An 8867-nucleotide genomic window follows, 5' to 3' on the forward strand; every position below is an offset into this window, starting at 1 on the left:
ATTTGCTCTCATGCAACTTGCCCACACTCTTAGGCAATCACCAATGAAAAACATTTATTGGAATTGCACTATGTGAAAGGTTCTGTGAAGATGGGAATATAAAGAATCAGAAGACATTCTTTGGCAGCAAGTGGCTCCTATCTGGAGAGTAAGGAAAGAGAAAAGAAAACTAGTAACACAAGGCACTGTGTGCTAAGTGCCAAATAAAATCTTCCTCTGATTCTCCCTTAGGCGGACCTGGAACCTTCTCTGCCTGTGCTCCCATTATTCCCAGGACGTATATTACTTCCACATAGTGATCATCCCATGATAAGGTGGTCATTTGTTTCCATTCTGTCTCCGCAGGAGACTGAGCTTCATCAGGCAGAACTGTGTCTCTCCTATCTGTGTGAAGCCCTCATCCCTACTTCTGTAGCATACGGCATGTGCTCAATAAATGTTTGATGGATTATTCAATCAATGGTAGACAAGAAGTTTCTCTTAGGGGTTCAGAGGATATAAAAAAAGTTTGACAAAGTCAGTGAAGCACCTACCATATGCCTCACGTTTAATGGTGGCCAAGGAGAAGCAAAATGATAAAGTAGAAAGTGGTTGGAAGAAGGTCTCCCATAACCAAACTCCAGCTGATATCTTCCATGTTGTAGCCATGGCCTCTAACTTGGAACACAATGGATTCTGGGAAAACTGACGAGCAAATTGTTCTAATCTGTGGATAAGTGCTGAGTCATGGAGATCCCAAGTCCATCCTGGGCATTCTCTTGGGTGCGGGAGCACCAGATGTTGCTCTGGTTTTTGGAGTTTCTTGGGATCCCACTCTCACCACTAGAGACTGTACCCCCTTCTGAGTTAGTCCCTTTCCCTCTTGCTCAAATTAAAACAGCTAATTTTAGATGTTTCCTGATTACTCCTAGCTGGGTCTCATTAGCAGAATTAAAGCAGTTGGAACCTCAGCTGGAGAAGGAGCAGCTTTCCTTGGTCCTGGTCTGTTTTTCATCTCCATGTTGCTGTTGATGTTGGCTGCCTTGGAGAAAAGCAAAATGAACTCTCTCTTGAGAGAGTGGACCACAGGCTGTTGGCTGAGAGCCTGAACCAGTGGGTGAGGGGTGAAGGAACACATGTCCAAGGCAATGTGACCACCTCTGGTGGCAGGCACATGTTTTGCTCATAACGCATCTCGAAAGTGCATAGGCATTCATTTTTTCATTTATATATTCATTCAACATTTAAATGATCATTTAGCATATACCAGGCTCTCAATTACCCCCATCCCAGGTTCCTAGGATACAAAAGCGTTTAATGAATGGTTCCTACTGGCCAAGAACTCACTGTCAGGTGGGTGCAATAGACAAGCCTATGACACCAACCCACTAATCCGTGTAGAGGAATGTGCAGGGCATGGTGGGAGCACAATAATAATAACCAGTCATCTTGGAGTGTCGTGTTCCAGGTTCTGTCCAAGGATTTTACATAAATCAATTCACTGAATCCTCACGACAACCCTGTGAGAAGACAGAAGGACCACCGAGCTTCGTTGAGAGCGGGAAGCAAAGAACAGCCCATAAAGGAGGGGAGGGCGTTGCAGGCAGATGAATGCCATGCGTGAAGGTGTGGAGGCACCACACCCAGATGGAGTTTGGGGATCTCCATACTTCTTCCTGCAATTCTTTTTCTCTGTCTCAAAGAAAAAAAAAATCCCTGCTCATATCTTACGGTTGGTCATACTTGTTGATCATAAGCTGCACTTCGAACATCTCCAGGGCGTTTTTATCCGCTGAAGACAAACCCATGCCATAGCTCTGGTCTCCTGCTGGATTTGCACCTTATCTAGTAGGACCATGGCTGGGAGCTTCTTAATCTGCTCATCTCTTCCCTCTTTCTTGCTCCTCTCCCTGCCCCCCGTAAGATCCCAGAAATGTTCTTCTCACTTTTAGTCTAGAGCCTCTTAAGGAGGGCTCCTTTCCCTCCACTAACACAGTTCATTTCCTGATGTCACTGGTCACCGGGGCCTCTCTCATTTCTTCTCTTAGAGTCCCAGTCATTCTGGGACTGTCCCTAAGCAGAATCAATAGCAAGACTTCAACAAATACAAGATCAGCAACAGCAGCCATAGTCTGTGTCACCCGTGCACGGCTTGTGCGGGCCACCGAGAGTTCAGTGTCTTCCTGTCTGACAATCCGATGCCCTGATGGGGATTTCTGTGGAATCTGAACCAAAGGATTGATGGGAAACCCAAATCCTAGCGTGGACAGCGTAAAAGGAAGTTGTAGAGAGGGGAAATGACAGCACGATTTGGGTCACAGCGGAGATACTTCTGGTACAACTGAGAAAAGAGAACCTGGAGAGACAGCAGGGTTACAAATAGTGACTTTTCCCATCCTGAGTTGGATGGCCTCAGACTCTCAGCACATCTGACCCTCACTGCCACTTTTCAAGACCTTGAAGCCCCTTCTTGGGCTCAAGGTCCTGTCCCTCTCTTCTGCATATGCTTTGTCCCACGCCATAGAAAGAGAAGTTCCAAGCCCCAGAGTGGGACAAGGGGTCAGGGAGCCCTAAATCTGGCCTCAGAGGGGACAGGACAGTGCCTCTCCAGAAAGCCGGCTCTTTTTCTGCCTTGTATCTTGGCTCTGGGTAACGATGTTCTCCAGAGCACTTGAGGCCTAGAGTCTTTTTTATTGGAAACAAGAGACTTGTAAATCCCTAAGCCAGACTCCCTTAGAAGCTCCTGGCTCAGCCCCGGCCTCCAGGGCTCCCTGCCATGGGGAGCGTCTCCCAATCTGCTCTCCCTCTCCCCGAACAGACTTCACACATTGACTTCTGGCTCAGGCAGGGCAGCTCGACCCATCTGGCTGGAGGCCTTGGGCCTGCTCTGGTCACAATGGCTGAGCGTCTTTGGGATGAACTGTAGCCCTCCAGTCCTTTGAAATTTGGGGTTGCTGGATCCGGAGATGCTGGCCCAGCATCCTGGGGACAGTCTCATAGATGAGGCTTTGGAGAAGTCCCAGACAGCCATCCGACCAAGAAAAGTTTAAGTGAAATCTACCCATAGTTACCTTAAGTGGAGGCCCCAGCGCCCAGGTCCCTTCATTCCTTCTGTGGCCCCATCCCAGGATGCTGATCCCCCGCCAGCTCCAGCCAGCTGTCCAGGAGTCTATCTCCCTTCCACTCTGATGAGGGGGCTCCTGGCCCCTCCCCTCTTCCTTTTCCAGTCAACCTTGTCCTTCGTCTAGAGGTCATGAGCAGAGACCTCCAGGTGCAGCCAGTGCTGGGATAAGAGGAGACAATCCCACACTGTCAGGCAGATCTGTCAAGAGAGCTTTAGGGTTTATAATTAGGAGAGCCAGCTGGGCTCCTTCTTTAGTCTCCCCCCTCCCCCGACCCGTGGCCTGGCTGTTAACTTGACTGCTTAAGATGGAACCAAAAATAAAAAAGAAAGAAAGAAAAGAGGAAAGAAAAACCACGAACCCTCACTTCTTCCCTATCTTCTAAAAATCACCTTGTCCTGGGTTTCTCTTCTTGAATCCTGGGGGCTTGGGTCTTTACCCTCAGGACTCAAAGGAAAAAGTTTCTGAGGGAGGAAACTGATTCCTGGAAGTGTCAAAGGAGGGAAGTTTCTTTGTGTTACAGCAGGTCAGCCATGGGGCTGGGCTGGAACCCCATCCTTGATTGGAGCCAACGGGGTGGAAATCACCTCCAGGAGCCCTGGAGGCTGGTCAGGCTCAGGCCCTAACTTGCAGGGTGACCTTGGACCCTCTTTGGGTCTCGGTTTTGTCACAGGTATAGGAGAATTCCCTCTGCGTTTGAGGTATTCTGGAAAAGCAAATGCAGGAAAAGAAGAGATTATTACTAGCAGCAAAGTGTGTCAGAGGCAGAGGGGCCTTACAAGGATTTTGAGGTGAAGCTGGCCTGGAGTGTTGTGATTTTAACCTGGAGAGGAGGTTGGCCCTGGGGGCCGAGGATGGCTGAGGGAATGTTGCTAGGACACCAGCGTGCAGAAACTTGTGGCGTCAGAGCAGGTGGGGGCAGGTCCCTGCTCTGTTCCTGAACATTCATCTCCTTTCTCAGGCCAGTTCAGAGGAAACTAGAATCTGTGGGCACGGGGTTCTAGAAAAGTGTGTCTTGCCAGTTAGGGCAAATCTGAAGCCCCTCGGGGTGGGGGGTGGGTAGGGGGTCTTTCTCTGCCTTCTCTCCCTCTCTGCTGCTGCTCCCTGTCTGCACCTCCTGGGCCTCATGTCTCCAGCTCTCACTCTCTCTGTGGGAACCTCCCCCTTTGGGACCCAATTACTGGAACATTCAGGAAAGTTTAATTGAATATTTGTATTGAAAACAGGAGCCCATGGTCCTGATTAGAAGTGGGGTGGGGGGACGAGAGGAGAGCTGTGCTGGCTTTTCATTCTGGATTAGAGACCTTTAATTGTTCTGAGAGCAGAGAGCAGGGCTGGGGGATAATGGCTCTGAAGTTTGTTTTCTCCCAGAGCTACCCCCTCCCTCTTCCACTGCTACAGAGCAGGGGTTAGGGCAGTCCCCTGCGTGCTCTGGCTCTGGGGCCCACCCTGGGTCTCAGGACCTGGCGATGACCTGCTGCTCTGCCCAGCAGAGGGGCCGAGCACGCGGGTTTGCGCGTGTGCGAGGCGTGGTGATGTGCACCTCTGTGGAAGGCCCTTGGCCAAGTGTGTGTGCCCCTGGGCGCGTGAGAGAGAGGCGGCGTTAGCGACTGCGGGGCCCACCTGCCAGGTGGCTAAGAAATGCCATCCATTTGTCTCTCCCTGGAAGGCACGAGATGCCGTTCTGGTGAGCCGTTCTTCGTCTCCAAGCTCCTCCCAGCTGGGACCTGCCATTTCTTGGCCTGGCTCACCCTTGGATGGGACTCCCATTTCTCTTAGAGTGAGAGCTGCAGCGGATCCTGGTGTCCTGCGGTCTGCTCCTCACCCTGAGGCCTCCATGAGCATTGCTGTTTATTATCTGAGCAGGTTCCAGAGAGGCCTCCCTCTTTGAGGGGCTGGGCGACTTGCCCTCAGGGGCGCTCACCTATAGGGTCTTACCCGGCAAGACAGATACTACTGGCCGTGATTTTATAGCCAAGGACAATTAGGTCATATAAGTCACTTTCTTAAGGTCACACAGCCGGCTCCAGCTGGGATTCCAACCCATGTTCCAAAACCCACGTTCCCCTTATGCCACACCGAGAAGCAGAACCAAGGGGTGAGGGGCGGAGGCTGGGGCTAGGCTAGAGAACAGACCATTTGGTTCTTCTACTTCTTTTTCTGAAGAACGTTTGTGAAGCGAGGTGTGAAATTCCTCAGTCAAACCTCCCCTCCCCCCCTCCCTCCCCAGCCACCCTCTGAGGCCGGGGGATTTGAGATACCCACAGCTGTCATCACGGAGCGCCCACTCTGCGCCAGCCCCACTGTCCGTGCTTCATATGGGTAATGCATGTAGCCCTTGTCACAGCCATAGGAAGGGGGTTCTTCACCCGATTTTAAGAGGGAAGCAGAGGCAGGGAGATATGGACTGGTGCTCACCCAGACACCTGGGGGTCTGCCTGCAGGGACCTGGCAGTCACCGTGAGCAGCCTGAGCCAGCTCCCTCCCCACCTCACTGCCTCTCCAGGGGGGCCTAGCTTTGGTCAGAGGGAGTGTGAAGGGAGGATTGCCATTCTCTGGTCGCAAGGTAGTGTCCCTTCCCTTATCTCCTGGCAGCCCAGAGATCAGAAGAGGCAAGGTTAGGCCTGCTTTGGCCACAGAGGCACCTCCCTCTTCTTGAGGCCAGCTGGGCCTGGCCGGCCAGGATCCCAGGGAGGTGAGCTTCCTTAGCGCACCCCACTAGAGGCTGAGTCGGGCCCCTCTTGTCGCAGTCCCCAGGCGTAGGGTGCTGTCTGTGGCCTTGGTGGGAGGGGCTGGTGAGGGGGGCAGGATGTGTTACGGGACCTGGAAGGGAGGGGACAGCACACGGAGGCACCAGTATATCCCACGTAGTTCCTTTGCCTTCTTGCTGGAGAGAACCCGGGGTGCAGGGGGATGGGAACACAAGAGGAACCTGACTAACGGACCCAGTAGTTTGGGACACCACCTGCGATGCTCCCACGCATGGGCTATGCAGCAGCGTGAGCGAAACCCACTCCTGAGGCCAAGTGGAGCTGGGAGGGTACCAGCTCCCTTTGCAGTGAGAGTGGGAAAATGCAACAGTTTGCCTATCAGCTAAAGCTTGTGACAGGCCTGGAAGCTTCTGATGCAGGGCCCACAGGCTTGGAGCAGACAACACTGTAGGGAGAAAAACCACACGTGAGCCTTGACTGCGGGGGCCCCAACTATTTTGCTGCCCCCTCGCCCTCCTTCACCCTCTGGACCTGCCCTGCTGCCCTCCCCTCACCCTATCCAGAGCCCAAAACACAGCCCAGCTGCAGGAACATCAGCCTCTCCTAGTGTCGTCCAGCTCCTGCACAAACATAGCAGATCTGGAGGGGCCCCGCAGGGGTGAGGCACCAGGCAAGAGGGGATTTGACTCTTCTCCTGGCACTGTGAGCCCATTGCCGTCCACAGGGATCCTTGGAGCAGTTCCCTATCCAGAGGTTGGGATGGGGCAGGAGAAAACAGAATTTGGAAAACAGCAGCTGGAATTTAGATACAGGGTCAAGCCCACTTACCCGCAGGGTGGGGAAGAAGCTGGGGGCAGCCCTGGGGAGAAGAGGCTGGGGATGCGGGCCTTTGGGCCATTTGGGTATTAACTGGTTATGTAAATAACATGCAAATTGGCCCTTTATTGTGTTTTACTCAGTAGCCAGGCATTTTTTTATCTGTGACTGGAAGCTTTGGTCTCCATAGGTCCCAGCAGGTCACCAGGTGGGAGGGGGCTGTGGGCCTCCGCAAAAGGAGGATGGGAAGGGAGGAATCATCACTTTTGTCTGCCCAGGAGCTGTCACACGGAAGGGGCTGCCCAGGGGGGACTGGCGGCAGATAGACCCTGGGAGCCCCTCCCGGTGGGCCCTCTGACGGCAGCGCTGACATTTACAGGCTGGGTGTGCTGGGGGCTGGTGGAGAGGGCGGGTTGTGCGGGCCTGATGGATGGGCCTGGCAGCAGCTCTAGCCACCCTGCTGGGGGTTGGGGGCCCAGGCTCTGCAGAGCAAGGTCAGGCTGAGGGCGGAGGGAGCTCCTGGTAGCCAAAATGTCCATGGTGGGGGGCCATTAGGAAGGGCTGGCGATGGGAGGTGGGTGTCTGGGTATTTCCCAGCAGAGAAGCTGGGGGTTGGAGGGAAGAACAGGTCCCTTGCGGGGGGTGGGGGGTGGGTTAAGCTACTCTCTGGGGGGATTGACCAGAGAGGACCCGGTTGGGCGGTGTTTTTAGTCTTCTAAAGGACTAATGTGCCCATATTCTGTGAAGACATCAGGGTGCCTGTGTTGGGGAGGGATGGGGTCTAAATGCAAAATGTAGGCAAAGCAGATACTGCTTTTCTTGTCAGGATCTTCTGCCCTACCCCAAACACACACACACACACACTCACACACACACACACACACACACACACACAGCCCTTCCTTTCATTAGAAAAGGAATCTGGTTTCCGTGGAAACCTGGCCATATAACTAAAGTGTCTGAATTTACATCCTTGAATGTAAAATAATGTCTCTCCTACCACCTGTATTTGCCAGTGTTCCAGAATGTAATGCTTGAACTCTCTCCTGCTCAGTCCCAGCAAGTTCACCCTCCCCTTTTATGCAAGCTCATGGCCCACATTATATCCGAGAATTGCGGGGTAGGAATGGGGAGCAGTCTACCCATTCCTGCTTCGTGCTTGCGAAACCAGGGTCCACTTGCCTGTCGTCAGAAGTAGGAGACTACCTCAAGCATCGCCAGCACCGGTCCCCTAGTCCCGGAGGTCCCGCGCTGGGTGAGATCTGTGAGTCTGGGCTGAAAAGAGTTCAGAAGTGTGTGGTGGATGGTTCCAGACTTTTGTAGGAACACAGGAAGTAGTGGTCACTGTCGTCTCCTTTTCTAGCCCATTCTACAACCTGTGTTATTGCATAAGCGTCATCTCCCAGAAGCCCCGTTGGTGGACTGGAATCCTGGGCGTTCGCCCCACTTGCAGGCAAGAATCTTGCTTCATCAAGGTTGAAGGCTCTCTGGGATGGTTCAGGGGTTGAGGCAACAGGGTTGGGGCACAGGCCAGCAGCCAGCTGTCCAACCGGCCACCTCCTCACGTCATAAATTCCTCCTGCCACTTCCCTGGGGTTCCCTTGAGTTTGACCTTGGTGTGGGGAGCAAAGTCCTTTCTTTGTCCCCTAATAAACAGCCTCAGCCCAGCTGGGCCCCACCCCCACTCACCCTAGAGGTTCTTTCTCTCTGTGAAGTCTCATTAACTGGAGGCTCGGGGCCAAGGCAAGGTTCCTGCAGACCACCTTTCTCCTTATTAGCGCAATCATTTCTGTTCGGTGTGATGGCCCGAGCTTCCCCTGGAAGCCTGCCTGCACAGAGGCCCCCCTCTGCGGCCGCTAGAAAGCACTGCCTTGTGTCCTCAGAGTGACCAGAGCATTTCTCCCCTGTTAGGGGTATGCGGGGGATTTGCCAGGTCTTCTCAGGGCTCATGGAAGCCTCCTGTTGGATCAAATCCAAGATGGGTGGGTCTCTCAACACCTCCTCCCTAAAAGATGGCTCTGGGGTGCCTGGGTGGCTCAGTCAGTTAAGCATCTGCCTTTGGCCCAGGTCATGATCCCAGGGTCCTGGGATCGAGTCCCACATCAGACTCCCTGCTCTGCGGGGAGTCTGCTTCTCCCTCTCCCTCTGCCCTTCCTCCCTGCTTGTGCTCTCTCTCTCTGTCAAATAAATAATAAATAAAATCTAAATAAATAAATAAATAAATAAATAAATAAATAAA

This window comes from Ursus maritimus, unplaced genomic scaffold (genome assembly GCF_017311325.1).
Source record: "Ursus maritimus isolate PB19 unplaced genomic scaffold, ASM1731132v1 scaffold_16, whole genome shotgun sequence".
Taxonomy (NCBI): Eukaryota; Metazoa; Chordata; class Mammalia; order Carnivora; family Ursidae; genus Ursus; species Ursus maritimus.